Here is a 22,347-nt window from a genome sequence, read left to right as displayed (position 1 = left end):
TAATAAGCCACGGCTGCAAAATACTAACGCGAATTCTTTACAGACGAATGGAAAAACTGGTAGATGCAGACCTCGGGGAGGATCAGTTTGGATTCCGTCGAAATGTTGGAACACGTGAGGCAATACTGACCTTACGACTTATCTTAGAAGAAAGATTAAGAAAAGGCAAACCTACGTTTCTAGCATTTGTAGACTTAGAGAAAGCTTTTGACAATGTTGACTGGAATACTCTTCTTCAAATTCTAAAGGTGGCAGGGGTAAAATACAGGGAGCGAAAGGCTATTTATAATTTGTACAGAAACCAGATGGCAGTAATAAGAGTCGAGGGGCATGAAAGGGAAGCAGTGGTTGGGAAAGGAGTGAGACAGGGTTGTAGCCTCTCCCCGATGTTATTCAATCTGTATATTGAGCAAGCAGTAAAGGAAACAAAAGAAAAATTTGGAGTAGGTATTAAAATTCATGGAGACGAAGTAAAAACTTTGAGGTTCGCCGATGACATTGTAATTCTGTCAGAGACGGCAAAGGACTTGGAAGAGCAGTTGAACGGAATGGACAGTGTCTTGAAAGGAGGATATAAGATGAACATTAACAAAAGCAAAACGAGGATAATGGAATGTAGTCAAATTAAATCGGGTGTTGCTGAGGAAATTAGATTAGGAAATGAGACACTTAAAGTAGTAAAGGAGTTTTGCTATTTAGGAAGTAAAATAACTGATGATGGTCGAAGTAGAGAGGATATAAAATGTAGACTGGCAATGGCAAGGAAAGCGTTTCTGAAGAAGAGAAATTTGTTAACATCGAATATAGATTTATGTATCAGGAAGTCGTTTCTGAAAGTATTTGTTTGGAGTGTAGCCATGTATGGAAGTGAAACATGGACGATAACTAGTTTGGACAAGAAGAGAATAGAAGCTTTCGAAATGTGGTGCTACAGAAGAATACTGAAGATAAGGTGGATAGATCACGTATCTAATGAGGAGGTATTGAATAGGATTGGGGAGAAGAGAAGTTTGTGGCACAACTTGACTAGAAGAAGGGATCGGTTGGTAGGACATGTTTTGAGGCATCAAGGGATCACAAATTTAGCATTGGAGGGCAGCGTGGAGGGTAAAAATCGTAGAGGGAGACCGAGAGATGAGTACACTAAGCAGATTCAGAAGGATGTAGGTTGCAGTAGGTACTGGGAGATGAAGCAGCTTGCGCAGGATAGAGTAGCATGGAGAGCTGCATCAAACCAGTCTCAGGACTGAAGACAACAACAACAACAACAATAAAGAAGCTGTTTGTTACACCTACCGGGGTTCTTCTAAATTAGTAACAAACCTAAAAATTTTGCAATTTCCATGGTGCCAAACAAGCTGACTACCTCAAAATTTCGACGTATCGGATGAATCTCATTAAGTTTCATATAATTTTGAGATACATTGCCGGTAAATTATACAATAACTTAGTGCAGCCAAATTACATTGTAAGTCCCTCACAAGTTGCAGTTTCTGCTAGCATGCAAATCGTGTTAACAATGCATTGATTCGTCTGCGCTGTAAGGGGTAGAAGGGTTAAAAATATGCAAAAACAGAAATCACTATAAAAATTGCAAAATAAAAACCAAATAGAATTTGTCATGGTGCATACTCAACGATTTTGTTTGGTCAGATGACTACGGTACTGAAATTAGAGTTTGGCTAGGGAAAGTATTATAAGAGGTATCGTATCTTCATCTATGTTTAATGAAGTAATAGAAATTTATCAATAATTAAGTCAGATATCAAAACTGCTTTTGTATGTATATTGTGACCTCGTGCTTTGAATGAAATACATCACTCACTTCAAGAACTGTTTCTGAAAAAAGTGTCAAAATTGTTATGAGCAGTTTTACTATATCAGTCTTTGCAGGATTAGTTGATGGGATCCGTCCCCCACAAACGCTATTACGTCACAGCTAACAATAGTTAGTTATGGATTCCAATACATGTTATACAGCTGGGGATAATTTTTAAAAGAAAATCCAGTTCCGATACTAAATCACGAGAAGAATGCTGATAAAATAAATATAATTAAAAAGATCGATACGCCAAGAGACGTAGTCACTGAAAGTATGTCTTATCTTAGGGCAGTAACAATTGTTATTTCGTACAATTTAGATTATGACACACAAAGTTGTTTTCATCTGAAGCAGTTCGAATACAGTAAATTTTCTTGAGACGTAATGTCCACGAGTCAACTCAGTTTAGAAAGCATCGCTCGTGCGAAATTCAGTTTTTCTTTTTTCACGTAATATACTGCGAACTACGGACGAAGGGCAACAGACAGTTTCCATGTTTCTAGATTTCCGGAAAGCACCTGATATGGTGTCTCACTGCAGACAGTTAACAAAGGTACGAGCATATGGAATACATTCGCAGGTATGTGATTGGTCCGAAGATTTCTTAAGTAACAGATGCCAGTATGTTGTCCTCGACGGCGAGTGTTCACCAGAGATACGGGTATCGCTAGGAGTGCCCCAGGGAAGCGTGATACGAATGCTATTAGTTTCTATAGACATAAATGATCTGGAGGACAGGGTGGGCAGCAATATGCATTTATTTACTGATGATGCTGTGTTGTACAGTAAGGCGTCGAATTTGAGTAAACTGTTGGTGGATAAAAATGACTTAGACAAAATTTCTAGTTGGTGAGATGAATGTCAGCTTGCTGTAAAAGTAGGAAATTAAGGATGATGAGTAGGAAAAACAATACTTTAATGTTCGGATACAGCATTAGTAGTGTCCTGCTTGACACAGTCATGTCCTTTAAGGATCTGGGCATAACGTTGTAAATCGATACGAAATGGAACGACCACATGAAGATTGTGGAAGCAAAGACGAATGATCAACTCCGGTTTATTGAAGAATTTTGGTTCAGCTATAAAAGAGACTGGACATAGGACGATGGTGCGAACTGCACTTGAGTACCATGTCAGATTAAAGGAAGACATCTAACCAGTTCAAAGGCAGGCTGCTACCTTCGTTACCACCGACCGTTGTAGCCGAGCAGTTCTAGGTAATTCAGTCTGGAACCGCGCGACTGCTACGGTCGCAGGTTCGAATCCTGCTTTGGGCATTGATGTGCGTGATGTCCTTTGGTTAGTTAGGTTGAAATAGTTCTACGTTCTAGGGGACTGATGACCTCAGATGTTAAGTCCCATAGTTCTCAGAGCCATTTGAACCATTTGAACATTCGTTACCAGTAGGTTCGAACAACAGCAGCAAGTGTTACAGGGATGCTTTGAGAACTCTTCACAGGAGGGAAGGCGACGTTCATCTGAAGCCGACTGCAGAACGATTCCACTGCCATCAACATACAATTCGCATTAGCAGCGCAAAGATAAGAGACAAGAAATTAAGGCTCGTACAGAGAGATATAGACAGTCGGTTATTCCTCGCTCTATTTGATAGTGGAATTATAAAGTAAATGATTATCAGTGGAATGGGGTACCCTCCGCCACGAACCGTACGATGCTTTGTGGAGTATGTATGTAGATGCAGATGTGAATGTAAAACAAGCAGGATGGTCGCAATCGATCTCGGATTTATTTAGCGGCACGTTCAATGGAATTACGGTACATACTGAATACCAACGATCACAAGCTACTGGTTTCTAGGAGAGAAAAGTAATTTAAATACAATAATAATAATCTGGCTCCAGGAAGAATACATATTGAAGGTTTCGCGACTGATTTTCCTTTGAACTATATGAAAACCTTTAGCTGCTGACGGGCGCTGATATATATCAACGGGGACAATTGAAAATGTGTGCCACGACCCGAACTCGAATCCTATGCAGTCGCACTATCCTCCGTGCCCTCAAGGTCTCAGATTGATAAAGCGTCTGCCATGTATGCAGGAGATCCCGGGTTCGAGTCCCGGTCGGTGCACACATTTACAACTGTGCCCGTTGATATATATCAACGCCCGTCAGTAGTTGAAGGTATTAATACGAGTATAATCCTAATTTCGTTCTAGACTGCTGCAGGCCAAGTCCGAAAGAACAGACACCATATCCATATAAGTATATGATTTTTCTTTGTGCCGAATGACATTCGTAATTTTCGACGAAGGCCACCACCTGGTGCGTTTTCCCACGTCCCAGTTTCTTTTTAAAGGTGGCACATAGCTCGGTAAAGCTGTCGAGACATTGTCGGATCCCCGCCACGCAGAATCGCGTGTACACTATAGTTAAAGCGAAATGGTTGCAGGAAAAACGAAGAACTCTTAAATCACATGGTCTTAGGAAGGACATATCTAGAATTCCCTTGGTAAATGCAGAGGAGAGAGCGGATAGATCCAAAGATTAGATTAAAGGCCACTACGAGGGGTAGGAATTCTCTGTTTATGTAACAGGAGAGGCAACAGATGGCAATCTGAAAGAATAAAGAATGCAATATTAGAGTTTGACAGAGCTTTGAAAGATGTGGGAACAGACAAGGCAGAAATAACTCTTTTTCTGAATTTCTAAAATCATCGGTGTAAGTGGCCAAAGGATTGGAAAACAGCAAAATTGAGATTGTTGACATACTTAATATCAAAACTGGACAGCATGTGGTCGACAAAGTGAAAGAGTTCTTCTACACTGGAATACAAAGCAACACATGACGGACAAAGCAGGCAACGTAGGAGCAGTCTAGCACAGGCTAAGAGAGCGTCCAGTAATGGGTGTAGCTGCTGGTGAGGATGCGCTTTGCTTTAAGTACTGAACTCGTGTTTTTGAAAGACGAAGTTTCAACCCCCATTTCGCCATCCCGACATAGGTTTCTTACGATTTTCCTAAATTACTTTCTGCTGTAATTGGGTAACCATGGCCGTTTCCTTTCCTGCACTACTACAACTCATTTTGGACTGTGACGCTAATGATCGCGCTGTTAAAGACACTTTGAACTCTAATCATCATATCTGTACCTGTGGGTACAACTTGGGACACTCCTGCTTATGCGCTAATTGTATTACTATACAGTTAAACGCCACACGATGGATGGCCCAGGGAATAGATTCCACAGCAGTTTTTACTAACGCGTTTTTAGTCGAGCTTCTAATAAGTAAACGAACGGCTAGAAGAGACTACGTGTTGACGATCAGTTCACAAACGAGATATGTCACGCAATTCCGGTATTTAGCCGGTAGTTATCAATTTTTCGTCGTGTAAAAAAGAAGCTTCTAGTCAGACAGCCTAGCAGAAGCAGTAATTACTATGGTGACACCGCAGTGCAGTGAATAATGTTATAGTGCTTACAATAAATGCCGTGTATGGCCTGTCCGCCCATGGATTCTACCTCTTTAAGAATTTCAGAAAACAAAAGTTATTATTAATAACTGCTGGTTAGAGCTATTATACATTACTAATACTGATTTGTAGTGGTTCAAATGGTTCAAACGGCTCTGAGCGCTATGGGACTTAACTTCTAAGGTCATCAGTCCCCTAGAACTTAGAACTACACTCCTGGAAATTGAAATAAGAACACCGTGAATTCATTGTCCCAGGAAGGGGAAACTTTATTGACACATTCCTGGGGTCAGATACATCACATGGTCACACTGACAGAACCACAGGCACATAGACACAGGCAACAGACCATGCACAATGTCGCCACTAGTACAGTGTATATCCACCTTTCGCAGCAATGCAGGCTGCTATTCCCCCATGGAGACGATCGTAGAGATCCTATGGAACGGCTTGCCATGCCATTTCCACCTGGCGCCTCAGTTGGACCAGCGTTCGTGCTGGACGTGCAGACCGCGTGAGACGACGCTTCATCCAGTCCCAAACATGCTCAATGGGGGACAGATCCGGAGATCTTGCTGGCCAGGGTAGTTGACTTACACCTTCTAGAGCACGTTGGGTGGCACGGGATACATGCGGACGTGCATTGTCCTGTTGGAACAGCAAGTTCCCTTGCTGGTCTAGGAATGGTAGAACGATGGGTTCGATGACGGTTTGGATGTACCGTGCACTATTCAGTGTCCCCTCGACGCTCACCAGAGGTGTACGGCCAGTGTAGGAAATCGCTCCCCACACCATGATGCCGGGTGCTGGCCCTGTGTGCCTCGGTCGTATGCAGTCCTGATTGTGGCGCTCACCTGCACGGCGCCAAACACGCATACGACCATCATTGGCACCAAGGCAGAAGCGACTCTCATCGCTGAAGACGACACGTCTCCATTCGTCCCTCCATTCACGCCTGTCGCGACACCACTGGAGGTGGGCTGCACGATGTTTGGGCGTGAGCGGAAGACGACCTAACGGTGTGCGGGACCGTAGCCCAGCTTCATGGAGACGGTTGCGAATGGTCCTCGCCGATACCCCAGGAGCAACAGTGTCCCTAATTTGCTGGGAAGTGGCGGTGCGGTCCCCTACGGCACTGCGTAGGATCCTACGGTCTTGGCGTGCATCCGTGCGTCGCTGCGGTCCGGTCCCAGGTCGACGGGCACGTGCACCTTCCGCCGACCACTGGCGACAACGTCGATGTTCTGTGGACACCTCACGCCCCACGTGTTGAGCAATTCGGCGGTACGTCCACCCGGCCTCCCGCATGCCCACTAAACGCCCTCGCTCAAAGTCCGTCAACTGCACATACGGTTCACGTCCGCGCTGTCGCGGCATGATACCAGTGTTGAAGACTGCGATGGAGCTCCGTATGCCACGGCAAACTGGCTGACACTGACGGCGGCGGTGCACAAATGCTGCGCAGCTAGCGCCATTCGACGGCCAACTCCGCGGTTCCTGGTGTGTCCGCTGTGCCGTGCGTGTGATCATTGCTTGTACAGCCCTCTCGCAGTGTCCGGAGCAAGTATGGTGGGTCTGACTCACCGGTGTCAATGTGTTCTTTTTTCCATTTCCAGGAGTGCTCTTAAAGCTAACTAACCTAAGGACATCACACACATCCATGGCTGAGGCAGGATTCGAACCTGCGACCGTAGCAGTCACGCGGTTCCAGACTGTAGCGCCTAGAACCACTCGTCCACTCCGGCCGGCGATTTATAGTGTAACTCAGGTTGACATAAACAGAAAAATTACAAGATCAGTACTTATGTACATACAGTATCGTGTATCTCTGAAAGGTCAATAGTCAGATTATGTCTTAAATAAAGAGCTGTATTTGATTATCCGGTATATAAATTACAGGACATGATCGATGTAAATACGAAGGATTAAAAATGGGACAACAGAGTTTTGTAAATTAAAATGAGTAACATAAATCTACCGACAAACACTGGCCTTTGGTTGATAACAGTGTCTCTTAAACTGTTTGTTTGATGGCCACTAATGTGTGGCATTAAAAGATGGACCTTAACGAGATGAGAAGAAGCTGCTGGTGTTAAAATGTTTTGATTCGGAGAGTATTTCAGAATCAATTGGAGGAAGAAAGTAAGACATGCAGCGATTCTGAAAGGAGTAGACGATGAAAGATTTATGGTGGAAATCTTCAGCACAAATGTGGATATTACCGGGAACTTAAGATCCGAAATACACTACACCGATCAGTGGGTGCAGCAGGAATTAAGGGACAAGAACGTCAGCATAGGACGCAAAGAAATTTTATGATCAGTGTAAAAACTACTGTAAAGAAAGAGAAACCGTATTACTGTAATTTCTTGCTATACTTGCGTCTACATCAATTGCAGCGGTGTCACAGTTCAACATTTCACTTGGAACGTGTCAGTTAAGTCTTCTTCTGATAATCTCGATGTCATTCCCTTCGTAGTCGAACAATAAAGCAACGAAAGTAAGCTTGTTAGCTTAGTGATTCCTGGTGCGTTTTACAAAAGCTACAAGAGAAAAAGGCTTGTGCCGAAAACGCTCGGGTGTGATGTATTGATCCAGCAGTACCATGGAGGAATCCATCACGTCATTTTCGCCCCTGTATGAACAACTAATCGTCTATTCATAGGGCGATTGTCGTTAACGGCAGCTCTTAATTTATTGCTGCTGTATCAGCAACCGTCTGTTTGACCTACTGAAATTGGTCCATTATTCGTGTTATCGGTATTTCCCACCTGACCACACATTCAAACATAACTTCATAAGTCAATGTTATGTTGAGCAGCTGAATGAATGGGTTCGCCCGTTAAAAATCATTAAAACGAGTATTAGCTCGCAAGTTTATTTTTTCAGTGTCTACTCTAACAGTTGGTCCCTGTACTCAAGACATGATTGGATCCAGAATGTGGAAGATGGAGACTAGGGTGACAATTACTTGTTTACTGACCCCAAAGTGTGCACATGATAGACTAATTACGACTCCAATAAAAGTATCAAAGTGACATAAAAATGTTTTTGAGTTAACACTTTTAATAAATGTGTGACATGAAGTGATACCTTTACATTGCAATTAAAAAATACAACAGGAAAAGTAGTTACAGCAAAGATCGAAAACTATTACCAATAATTATTTCTTTGAATAGTAATGTCGCATTTTTGTTTGGAAACGTTCGTAGAAGAAAAAAATATGTGAAATATTATGGGGAAAATATTGGAGATATGCTACTAAACATAACCTGCTTGTCTATTGGCCAACCCTCGTAGAGTTTCACGCTGCTATCAACAACCCTCTAGAGGTTTGATGTCAAGAGGACAGGGGCAGAAGAGATTTTGTAGACGCACATTCTTATGACCACAGCACGAAGCGCCTAGGTGTGGTGCATAACGTGCACTGACGGAGTAAGTAAACAGTGGAACAATTAAACTGCCTCGATACGTGTATACAATTCACTCACTGTTGCAGTGGATACAGGAACCGATCTTTCTGAAGTACAGAACATAAATTATCAGTTGCCTAGAGTTTGAATGGCAGAGTTTTCAGAAACAGAGACATTTGATACCAGGAGGCGTAACCAGAAGACGTACCTTTGTGACAAAACACTACTGTTAGTTTGTTAATGGCACCGTAGCGAGTAATTACTATGGGAACTGCAACTCTGTATGTGCTAGTCTTGTACGAACTGAACGCCATACAGAACGATGCGTGGAGATGTGCGGCTGTGGAACATCTCCCTCTGCAAGCAGACTGGGAAAATTGTTTCTACTACCAACCATTCAGCGAATCATGTTGTTCGTGCGGCTCAGAAGCCTGAAACACCAACCTGCATCCCAACTAATGAAAGAGATTTGTATCTGTTTGCATCATCAGAACTGGAGTGTTCCCGATTCGCGAGCAGAAACATTCTTCGAAGAGGGGTGTGTTTTATTCTTTTACGCATCACGGCTTGGAGGTAAGAAATAGAATAGTGCAAACACTCTACAATCATTGCTATAAGAACGCACAGCGGAAAAACAGATACGAACTGAAGACATTTTAGCTGTACTTCCTTGGATATTAATCCTTCTGAAAGACATTCTTGATCACATTATGTGTAGTTCTGGCCTCTAGGACAATATTCCCCTGTATAATAATTATCTCCCCTGGAGAGCATCATGATTTTCAGTAACACAATACACATTTTGCCACAAGGTTAAAAATGTACGCAAGTTACTTAACGATAACTGTCAAATCTTTCGTCGCTCTTATATGTAATTAATTCCTAGTCATTTTCAGTGTGTGAATATTCTGCTATTCAACTTTCAACAACAGTAAGTAAGTAACACAGGTACAGACATCTGAAGAACTTTTCACTATACATGGGTGCAGCAAATGATGGTTACACTAGCTGTTAACTTATTCATTATAAAGTGTCTCAGGAATTTACACAACAAGGCTGTGAGAATGTCTTTTAATTTCCAAAACATTACTTGTTTAGTCAATTGGATTAACAAACTATGTATATTACAGTTCAGGTACAAGGAAGTAACTCGGACAAAAAAAGCCTGTACCTCGTGACATTTCGATGAAAAGAAAGCTTTCTGTCGGTATTATGGTGCAAACCCCTGCTGGAAAGTAATGTCTCCGAATTTTTAAGGTGAAAACTCATAATTTTTTAAAATAAAACAAACTTTATTAACATTCTGTGTTTTTATCCTTCATGTCTACCTATTTATTTCTCAATATAGTCACCCGAGGACGAGCACACTTCTCCCAACGATAGACCTCTCTTTTAATACCGACATTGTGGAATGTTTGACTTTGTTGACCGAGCCACAACGTCACATCTTTTTGTTGACCGAGCCACAACGTCACATCTGCTTGCACCGCTTCCTCACTAACAAAGTTAAATCCTAGAAGCCGTTCTTTAATTTTTGGAAACAGATGGAAATCGGACGAGGCCACGTCGGGACGTATGGAGGTTGATCGATGACAGTCAACCCAAGGCGTCAGATTGTTGTACATGTGTCAGCGCTGGTGTGTGGTCTGGTATTGGCATGCTGAAGAAGACGGTGGTTCATGTGTGGACGAACTCTTCGAATTCGAAACTCGATTACAGCACGCTGTTTCTCACGTACCGACGTAATTGCGTTATATAGCGCCATGTTTTGGGTTAGCTAGCTTGATGGATTGAAGACCGAAATAGAATTAAAATTTTGTTGTTGGGTGACATCTCCATCGTAACAGGGTTAAAGTGAAACTTCCTGGCAGATTAAAACAGTGTGCCGGCCGAGATTCGAACTCGGGACCTTTCGCGGGCAAGAGCTCTACCAACTGAGTTACCCAAGCACGACTCACGCCCCGTCCTCACAGCTTTACTTCTGCCAGTACCTCGTCTCCTACCTTCCAAACTTTACAGAAGGTAGGAGACGAGGTACTGGCAGAAGTAAAGCTGTGAGGACGGGGCGTGACTCGCGCTTGGGTAGCTCAGTTGGTCGGCGGCACGGTAGCTCAACGTGTTCGGTCAGAGGGTTAGCTGCCCTCTGCAATAAAAAAACTGAGCTAATCGATCAAAATGAACTTCAACGGGCGTCTAGGGACATCCGCCCCGAACAACTGTAACGAACAAATTGAGATTTAAAAAAAAAGTTGGTAGAGCAATTGCCCCCGAAAGACAAAGGTCCCGAGTTCGAGTCTCGGTCCCGTACACAGTTTTAACCTGCCAGGAAGTTTCATATCAGCGCACACTCCTCTGCAGAGTGAAAATCTCATTCAGGGTTGAAGTGCTTCATCAGCTTTTGTTGCGTCGAGGAGTCGGGGTATTTACCCGTAGGTACAAGGTTCATTCTCCATTTGAGCGATCAGCCCGTGACTCAGCAACGACGTTAAGTGTGCAACCCGATACAGCCACCTAGACTACTCTCTTGGTTTACTAATGATGTACCTGCTGCAGTGATTGGAGCGTTTTTGGCATGTGGCTCTTATTTAGTGGGCATTGGCTGATCATTCAAGGAAAATTCGCAACTGCACTTAAAAAATTCGTTTGATAAAATCAAAACGGTTCTCACTTCAACCGACGTGGTGTAATTGGTTGGCACACCTCGGGAAGGACATTAGACTTTCAGTAAACGTCTGTCAGCACAATAAAATCTGGCAGCTGACTGACCGGACACCATCACTGAGCACTCGTTAGATATGAGAGTAAAAGCATTAGTCATCGCCACGAGAAAATGAAGCTGCGACCATGAATTTTGGTGACAGTCTTGTTTTGCAGATTCATCCATCAATACATTATCTTCCAATGGTGGTAACAGAAGTCTAGTATTTCATCCATCGGCAACAACCGTAGTTGCATTTATTGAAATAATCAGCAACCAGTTGCACAAAGAAATTTTATTTCCTTTACCTGTTTCAGCCACTTGTTGCCCTTATTCACGAGGATATGGTTCATAGTGTGTGAACAAAAATGATATAACGTAACCAAACAAGTACAGACATCATGCCATGATGTCTGCACTAGTTAAAAAAAGAGCCAGTAACATCATTATGAAGAGAAAAATAAGACGAGTGCGAATGTAGGAACGCTCCTTCCTTCAAGAAAGTAGTTTTTAAGTTATTCAGTCTCATAAGTTTTATAAAACAATGAACTTTCAGAATTAGTATCTCAACAACGTCTAGTGCTATTTTCATCAACTAAGAGTCCACAGATAGGGCTCATGAATTTCCATTAGAGCAGAATAGCAGATTTTTTTGTAAACATTACATATTTCATATTGCAGATTGCGATATGCATTCTGTGTATAATAACACAAAATTTTCACCAAAATAATTAATAAAAGAATCAAGGAGCGCCAGCATAGAAAAGTAGAATTATACGTGTATGTATAAATGTATTTAGCTTTATTTGTTTTTATTTATTGACAACAAAACAGTTTAAAGTAGTGTTTACGAGAAAAATACCAATTACTGATCAATGTGCTACCAAGACGGAAGTGTGGGAGCTTGGCTCACGACCATACGACGGATTAAATACCCGGCAGCTATCTTACGTGGCTTCTGTTCGTCATCTTCCTTGGTCATTCGTTTGCTGCAGCTGCAGCTTTGAAGACAAATGTTAACGGGGGGACGTGTCTTTTATCTCGTGTGTCCGCAGCGAATACTTTGAAATATTTTAGTGAGTGAGCGAGCTTGTGAACACAGAATAACTCTTCTTAGGTGAACTGGACAGAACTCAGAAACTTTTTGCTATTATTTTCATTGAACCTGTGGCGAATCTGTTAAGATTTGACTTTCGGGTCTGCTTCTGGATCACTTTTCGTGAATACTACAATATTCCTTCGAGGCAATCGCTCAACTCCGCCAGGTCGTGGCTGTTGGTTGCTGCTGGCAAGTAGCAACAGTTGCAGGTATCTCGAAGAATTATTGTAGAATTTACGAAACTGTATACTACGATGGAACCGTGAACCATATGTGAATTTTTTTCACGCATGGTAACGACAGCGACGTGGAGTAGCCTTAGACCAAACAAAAAGACCAATAACACCAGCATTTTGCTTCCAGGCCATCAAATAGCGCAGAAAGGAAAGGAATGAGAATAGACGGACTCAAAAATTATGTTTTCGGCCACATACAGATACCGTGATGTGATGGGTGATAACATACCATTGGCCTTTCTTTTCCGTGATGGTGAATATCATTTATTTCACTTGGCTGATAATTTAAGTCCTTTTTGGGTTTTATTACCTCATAATTGTAGCAGATAGGATAAAGCTGACTATACTTGTACACTGGATTTTAGATCCTAAGCCCTATCCACGATTCAAGTAACTTAAGTTTGAAAATACTGGCACGACAAAGGCAATATCTGCTCTCCGTTTTACACTAGCCTTCGTTTCATATATGTTCTTCTGAATCTGCATAAAAATGCGAGTTGTATAAAGTTTTTAACGTCGTTTTTTAACGTAGTTTTCTGTTTGTTACAGATACAGCTAAGCAAAGGTGTCGGAAAGTCTGAAATGTCGCCAGTGTTACATATCTACTTGCCCACCCCATTGTACGACGACGCACACTTACTGGTTGTCATTAAAAGAAGCAAAGAATACACGATATGTGTACAAATTCATTTTATAACGTTGTTTTAGTAGATGTCGATAAATATGCACCATTGGTCCTGCGCTCGCCAACGCAGCACACAAATTGGTTTGACAGATTCCGACAAATGTATCTTCATGTCGCTACCGTATCTGCAACTGCCATTGCAAAAATAAGGACTTTTATCCACCATGTATTTTAATATTCAGTCTCTTATGGGACCCGTATTCGTCAAGCTCTTTTTCGAATAACTGCCTGGAAACACTGCATGCGGGATGAAATACGGTCGAGTTATCGCTCTTTGGTACGCCCAACGCACAACGAGAAACTCTCTGTTGCATTTCAGGTTATCAGAACGAGTGTTCTCCAGTCACAGACAATGGCACCAAAAAATAACTGTTGTCAGTCATCGTGATTGTCCGTCAGTAAAGCAAAAGGAAATTGGACCAGTAAAATAGTTGTAATTCCTCTCTGTTGGAAGGGAACACTTGAAAGTTTCAGCATATTTCGTAAGTTTCCTTGAAAAAAACGAGTGATTTTCATAAAATTAAATTAAATCTTGTCCTTTTAAAATATAAATCAGAAACAAGTACAAAAATCGTCACTCTTGAAACCAATTATGCAACGAGTTTTTATAAAAAATAAAAAGTCCTGCATTGCATGATCCATAATCCATAAAGTATATCACGAAAGTAACATGATTCTCGGGATAATTGTAATGGTTGTTTTTTTATTTATAATTGTTATAGGCTAATGAAACGCTGTCTTCTTGCTAAATATGTTGCACTTCTAAGTATGTTGTGTAATATTCCATAATTGCAACTGTATTATCTTTAACAGGTGACTCATAGCACATAAAAAGAAATTACGAAAAAGATATTTCTTGTCACCTGTCATACCTACACAGCTGTAATTTGCAGAATGAAACTTTCACTCTGCAGCAGAGTAAGTACTATTATGAAACTAAACTTCCTGGTGGATTAAAATTGTATTCCGGACCGAGATTCGAAGTCGGTTCCTTAGCCTTTCCCAACAAGTGCTCTACTGACTTTTTTTTTCTACGTTCGAATTTGTTCTATTTATTCAGGGAAGACGTCCCAAGACGCTTGTACAAGTTTATCATTGAACCATTAACTGTTTTTTTTTAATTATAGAGGGCAGGTAGCCCTCTGACCGAACACGCTGAGCTACCGTGCCGGAATTGCCTGAGGTACACAAGAATGACTCAAGTGATTGCCGTGCAGCCGCAATATCCTTTCTTCCAGGCGTGCTAGTCTTGCAAGTTTCGCAGAAGGGCTTCGGTGATGTTTGGAAGGCAGGAGACGTGGTACTGGAGGAAGGAACCCTGTGAGGACGGGTTCTCAGTCGTGACTGGGTAGCTCAGTCGGTTGAGCACTTGCCCCTGAGAGGCAAAGATCCATAGCTCCAGTCTCCGTCTACGATATAGTTATAATCAGCCAGGAAGTTTCTCTACAATATGTTTTGCATTTTCTAAAAATTGGTCTGCCTTGTTATTTTTCCCCTCTGTAGATCCTCTCAGCGCCATGCAACATGCACTTGGACGCCGTGCATGTGTTTCACTAATTTGCCCCTTCTACTAGTGAAGGTCTTTCATAGACTTCGTTCCTCATCTGTTCCTTGTATGACTTGTAGCAACACATTTGAAGTACCTATAGTTTTTCCTTCTCTTAATTTGCGAAGAACTGCGCTCCATCTGCTACCATTTGCTTTTTTATGGAAGAAAGGTTTCTCCACCTGTGCAAATCTTGTTCCGATTGTTCTCAGTATTCTCATTTACTACACAGAATTCTTTCATTTCTCGATCTACTGCGCCGTTCTCAATCTCAATGTTAACTCTTAATTCTCCTTTCCACAGCTCTTCGTCATCTCCGTGTTTGCTTTGTTTAAGTATAAACCACATTCAGGGTAGTACGTTCTCCACTTCTTTTGTGTTCTATATCCTGCCTATACCCGGACAGAAGGTCTGTGCCGTTGTAAGGCATTAGTGTCTCTACCCTTTGAACTTTTTTTCTTCTTCTAAAATTTTCATTCTCTTTCTTTAGTGTACCTCCCAAGGACGAGTTGGACATTATCGGTGAACAGCTGCAACTTCGTCTTACACCACCTTTAACGTTCTCCACCTTTGTCTTTCTTTAGACGGTTTGGGTACGTGTCGTAGATCATTCTCTTGTATCTATAGTTTTCACTCAATCTTTTAACGATTGGTATGTTATTTTTTCTTATTTTGTCCAGGGTTATCTCCATGTCCAGAAACGCAACAAAAGTATTGAGACACTTTTCATTCTGCCTTCCATGAAACGGAATTGATCTTTGTCTAACATAACTTCAGTTTTCTTCGTATTCCTCTGTAAATTTTCGTTTACAAGCGTTACTTTTCAGACTAATCATCCCCAAGTTTTCTTTTTTTAACATGTTTTATTACCTCGCTCTCTTGCCTGTGTGTTCGGTACAAATTTTGCAGTTGATTTTTAAAATATCTTCCTGATGAGCTATAGATCTGAAATTTTCAACATAGCCCAGAACTGGATGACAATTCAATATTCTCGCCCTTTTCCCAAGTGTGTGGCGGAGCGTACTTTGTTATTCTGTCTGTTTCTTCGGTACACGTTTTTCGATTGATTTTGAACTGATTTCCTAATGAGCTAGAGATTTGAAACTTTCAACATACCTCAGAACTGGATGACAGTGCAATATTAACTAGTTGTCTTGTTAGATGTGTAGTAGTGGGTACTTTGTGTGCCACTACTATTTCCTCCTTTTTCTGTTCCAGTTGCGGATTTTTTGGATAAGGGCGATTTCTGGTAAGGCACCGTATGAGCTTGATTATCTCTAATTTTTACTTTCACAGACTTCTCACGAGATGTACGTGGGAGGAAGCACTATATTGGTTGAATCAGATGAAGAGAAACCGAATTAAACCTGAAATGTACCAAATGCCTGTTGTGAATTAGTCAACATGTTTGAAATCGGTTGGAAAATTTCACACACATAAGACTAAATAGCAGAATATAATTATTTAAATAAAAACCTTTTTAGTATAGCAAGTTTTTAAAACGGATAAAATCAGGATAAAACAGTTTCTCTTAACTCCATACAGATTCCTAAGCTCATACAGATAGCCATGAAAATCCGAAGAAGGAGTAAGCTTAATGAGTTGCTTGTTTGTGTTTAAGAATTAAAGTTGAGCAATCCAGTTGATATAATCTGCATGTGTGAACAATGTGTGATCGCTGGTATAGATATGTTAAATGTTACAGGACTCAAGGTAGCTTCTTACTTCTGTAGAGAAAATATGGAGAAAGGAGGAATTGGCACACTTGTCAGAAACTGTTTTGATTTCAAGAATGCTGATATCAATAAATTTTGCTCAGAGCAACACTTAGAAGCTTGTGCAACAGACGTAGTATTTCATAACAGGTCCTTTATAATAGTAAGTATATACAGATCACCTTCAGAAAATTTTAACCTCTTCATAAAATAACTCGAAGCTCTGCAGTCCCATCTCATAGGGGAAAAAAACCAAGGAAATTGTGGTTGCTGGTGATTTTAATGTGGATTTATTGCAAAGCTCTGTCAGTGAACAATTATTGAAGTCAGTAACACTATCATACAATTTAGTTCCCATTGTGAACTTTGCCACTAGGATATGTAAATGCTCTGAGACTGCTACTGATAATATCTTTGTAGACAAATGTAAGGAAAAAAGTCATATCACAAAAACAATAGTAAATTCGCTATCAGATCATGACATGCAGCATCTTGTGTTAAATGTTGAAACTTGTCAGAACAAAAAAAATCTATTAAGCTGAGTACAGGAGGGTAATAAAGAAGTCAAAAATTGAGAAATTCAGAGTATTGTTTAAGACATGAACTGGATCGATGTTTACAATACTTCTGACTCATGGAAAAAAACAAAGTATTCATTATTAAAGTTACCTCCACTTTCGAAAATTGTTTTCCACTACAGGTAACTCAAATTACACAGAAGTCAAAAAATAAACTGTGGATTACTAAAGGTATAACGAAATCATGTGAGACAAAAAGTAATCTGTATCTACTATCTAAGGACAGTCCTGGTGTTAGAATTGTAATGCATTACAAAGAATGCAGCAAAATATTGAAGCAAGTAATCCAGAAATCGAAGCAGCTTTATTATGACAAAAAAATAATTACATCAGGCAACAAAATAAAAACTGTATGTGATATAGTGAAGACAGAGACAGGTGGGGCCCAAAATGAAGAGGAACAGATAGCTCTAAAAATAAATGAGACTTTGGTAGGAAGAGCTTGTAGTGTTACAAACCTCTTACATGAGTACTTCATTTGTGTTACTGACGGCTTAGGTTATCAGGTTCAGTGAACAGTGCAATGAAGTATCCGAGACCAGTCTTTAAAAATGACTTCAGTAAAATTGAAATGACATGTCTCCAAAAGTAGCAGCATCCATCATAAAATGCTTACACTCTAAGTATTCCAGCGGATATTGTAACATGTCAATGAAGTTAATGAAAGAGTGCTCATGCTAGTTGAGTTCTGTCTTAAGTTATTTGTGTAACCAATCTCTTATCGGTGGAACATTTCCAGACTGGCTAAAATGTGTTGAAATAAAGCCTCTTCACATAAAGGGGGACAAAGAGGTACCCTCAAACTATCGACCAATTTCACTTTTGCCAGTTTTCTCAAAAATATTTAAAAGGTTGTGTTCAAGCGTTTCCTTCAGTATCTGATGGGAAATAATATATTGTACAAGACACAGTTTGGATTTCTTAAGAGAAAACTATTTACACTTACAGTAAGAATGTGCTTAATTCATTAGATAATAAATTAGAGGGTACTGGCATTTTCTGTGACCTTTAAAAACCTTTTGACTGTGTGATCCACAGCATTCTCTTAAGTAATTTAGAATATTGTTGTGTTATTGGCAATGATGCAAAATGGTTTGAGTATTATTTATGTAACAGGAAACAAAAGATGCCATTGCAAAATACCTGTTCAGTAAACAGTCACTCTTCATCTAACTGGGAATTAATTGCATGTGGGTGCTCCACAAGATTCCATCTAGGGTCCATTGCTTTTTCTTGTGTACATTAATGACCTCTCATCTGTTACATTGCCAGACGCTAAGTTGTTTTGTTTGCAGATGACACAAACATTGCAAGAAATAGCAAGTGAAGTGCAGATTTAGAAATAGCTGCTAATCAAATTGTCACTGGCATAAATAAGTGGTTTAAAGCTAATTCACTATCATTAAACTTTGAGAAGATCCACTGTATGCAGCTCAGAACCTGTAAGAGATATCCTTCAAGCATGTGTATAACATATCAAGACATGAAGATCAAAGACGTTGACAGTGTTAAATTTCTGGGATTACAACACAATAACAAATTCAGTTAGGAAGGGCATACTACATAATTACTTAAGTGCCTAAACAATTCTGTATCTGCAGTGAGAATGATGTCAGATGTAGGACATATAAAAATAAAAAACTAGCATATTTTGCTTACATTCATTCTATTATGTCATATGGGATCATACTATTTGGCAACTCATAAAACCGAGCAAAAGTTTTTAGGGTGCAAAAGTGTATGTTAAGAACCATTTGTTGTGTAAAATTCAAGAACATCATGTAGAAACCTGTTCAAGGAACTTGCTAATCGAACCACTGGTTCTCAGTATATTTATTCATTAATGAAATTTGTCACAAGGAACACATCTCTGTTTCCAACCAACCGCTCAATACATTGTATCAATACTAGGAATCAGAACAATCTACAGAAAGACCTAGAATCTCTTACGCTGGTCCAAAAAGGGTCAAATATTCAGGAACACACATATTCGATAAATTTCCAGCAACCATTAAAAACTTGGTTTCAAATAAAGCACGCTTTAAGCAGAATTTTAAAGACTTTTTGATAGGTAAAATCCTTCTACCCTATAGATGAATTTCTTAACAGAGACCGTCACGCCAGGTTAAGTAAAATATCTGTTCGATTTCTATTTTGATAGCACTTGGTCACAACTGTCAAGATTACGTATTTTGTGTATGATAAATTTATTAATAGTGCTCAACAATGTTTCATACTGGCAGAGTGTTAATTCTGTGAATATTAGCTGTTCTAGCTTACTGCATTGTATTCACCTATTTCGACAATCTCCTGACAAATGATCAGGGTAGTAAGTATTATACTCAAATGTTTTATTTTTATGTTATACTCTCTGACATGTTCCACGCCCATGAGAATCTTCTCATTTTTTGGGTCTATGGAACAAAAACTGAATTTAATCTAATCTAATATGTGAATTTCTAACACTGTGACAATACTTGTAAAATTTGAAACGAAAAACTTGGGGCGCATGCAATAGAGAATAGTAAGGAGTGTAGAGAGTAGCTGCAGTTGAGAAAATTACAAAACAGTTCAAATCATTTTCAAGGCAATAAAAACTGTTAGTGACTTAGGTGAGCTATTCCTGCATCAATTATCTCTTGCATGTGCCTCAAGTTTTATGTTTTAAATTTTACAAATAATGTCATGGCTATTAAAAATTTACACACTCAGATTTTCAGGACTAACTTTATGACGTTATGGATCTGTAGGAGAAATTAGTTTATACTTTTTGGTCTGTTTTAAAAACTTGTCACACTAAAAAGCTTTTTACTTAAATCATTATTACACAGACTTGTCTTCCTTGGCAATCTCATTATAATGCTTTTTTGTAAATGTGTGTAAGTCGCTGGTGTCACAGACTTTCACACTAACTCTGATAACTTCCTAGGTGCTACACTTCACAGAGATTTCAGTATTTCCAAAGATGCATCATCGACTCCTGGTAACTTGTCTGGGATCAGATTATTAATCCTCTGTTAAACTGTGGCCACATTACAGGATAACCTATTTCTTACACATCAACGTCCTTCTATTTGCATATCATGCTTTAGGACAGTTACAAAGTATTCCTGACATGTGCATCTAATAGATGTTTCCCATATATATCTCATAAGTCAACAATCTTAAATTTTACTTCTCCAACTTTTAATATTTCTGTATGCTTTACTGATTATTCCAAGAATTGTACCTTCCTCACTGACTTTACATGTTTGTCTCATCCATTCATAGCATACTTAATTTCACTGCTAAAAACTATACTGATGTCTTACTACCTCATTCTTAACAATCTTACTTTTTTTTCTTCCATCCACAAGATCGAATGTGTTCTGACTCACCATGGTTTCTTTGCCTCGGCTTCCTAGGTACCTATAGCGTTTACTCTAACAATAATTGTTTCCTTCTTTACCATAACTAACTCCTCATCTTTGGATCCACTGTAAACAATTTTACTTCAGTCTCTAATCGTTACCACATAAAATTTTTACATCACCTCATTCTCTCCTAAATTTTCAGGACACCTTTTTATAGTCTACTCCTTTTTTCTTATCGCCTTTCATTTCAATGCATTGTCTAGCACAGCTAGATTATGGTCAGAGCCTTTGTATCAATCTATGCAATTTTTTCCTCCAGTAATTTGATAACTAAGTCTTTGGCTAACAATGATGAAGTTCAGTTGTGGCTCCTGATGTCATTCAAGTGTATCTTCTCTTGTGGTTTTAGAAGATAGTGTTCACTGCAACAGTACCTGTCACATACTGATACAAGTCAGTGCTACAACGCAGCTCCATGTATCCGCTCCTAAGGTCATCTGGAGCATTCGTCTGAGGATAGTCTTACAGACTGAAATTTGTATTGAGAGTTAAAAATAAAAATTTCAGCTTTTATTAAAATATCAAGTACGATCTTGCTGTTCCATAATGAAGTCAAAATCTTTTATTTCTGCTGTTGTTATACTGTCCTCAGTTTCAATTCCTGTGTTGTCTACAAGTGTCTGGCCTTTATATATAACCAGATGCTCTTTGGATTTTTTGAGAGATTTTTCGGCACGATTTTACTTCGGTAGTCACTGGAGGCTTCAGGCATTACGCTCTTGACAGCTGAATGTGTTTCATTCAGCAGATGTATAATTTGTTTTACACCTGTTATACAGCGATCGCTGTTCGTTTAGTACTTTCTTTATCATTACTGTGGAGAGTACCTAACATCATGAGCTGGACTACTACATATATATCTGTCCAGTGTATAGCCAGCTACTCTTTTAAATTTGATCCACTTTTCTTCCATATCATCCTAGCTAGAGCTAAACGTTTCACGTTCCTCATTGAGGTATGACACTTTGCCCCATCATCTAGTTTACTTAATATGAAAATCTTACTTTAGTTGTCCCTTAGACTTTGATACTCATAGATGACACAGCCACACACAGTCATTTACACCAGTTTCAATGTGAATATCCTCAAAGGCGTCACATCTATTATTGCCAACTGTAACGTTGTGCGTATGTAGGCGAGTTAATCAGCCACAGAGAATTGGTATGAGGTAAGGTAAGTCTGAGTGTGTGGTTGAGTACTAACTGGCCAGCTCAGGGCACAGGCCTTGGCTCGGCTTTCCCAGCCGAAGCAACAGACTAAGCCAAGGAAACAGTACCTGGCCAGATGTGTTTAAGTCCCTGAGCAGCGAACTTGTGGATGGTGGTTGCTCGCATAGCTGGCTGCAGAAAGTGCACCAGAAATGTCAGAGTATAAGGCAGACTGAAATATGGCTTAGAAATTCACTAATAAATCACAGTTCCATAATTAAGCAAATCTGATTAAATCTGCAATCTCATAAAAATGAGGCACATACAATGAAACAATAATATTTTCAGCATCTTAAAAACTACAAAAGTTAATATTTTACAATGGCTAAATATTTTGAAAATAAACTTAAGAATTAACAACTTTTAAACACTTTGTGCTATTTCAAAAAACAATGTCTCAGATGGCAGTGCTATATATCTATTAGCTCTCGAAGCTACATATTGGTATCTATTTTATTTATTTGTTTATTACATTTTTACATCTTTTCATTATGCAGATG

This window comes from Schistocerca gregaria, chromosome 3 (genome assembly GCF_023897955.1).
Source record: "Schistocerca gregaria isolate iqSchGreg1 chromosome 3, iqSchGreg1.2, whole genome shotgun sequence".
Lineage (NCBI taxonomy): Eukaryota > Metazoa > Arthropoda > Insecta > Orthoptera > Acrididae > Schistocerca > Schistocerca gregaria.
Note: the sequence above shows the minus strand (reverse complement) of the source record.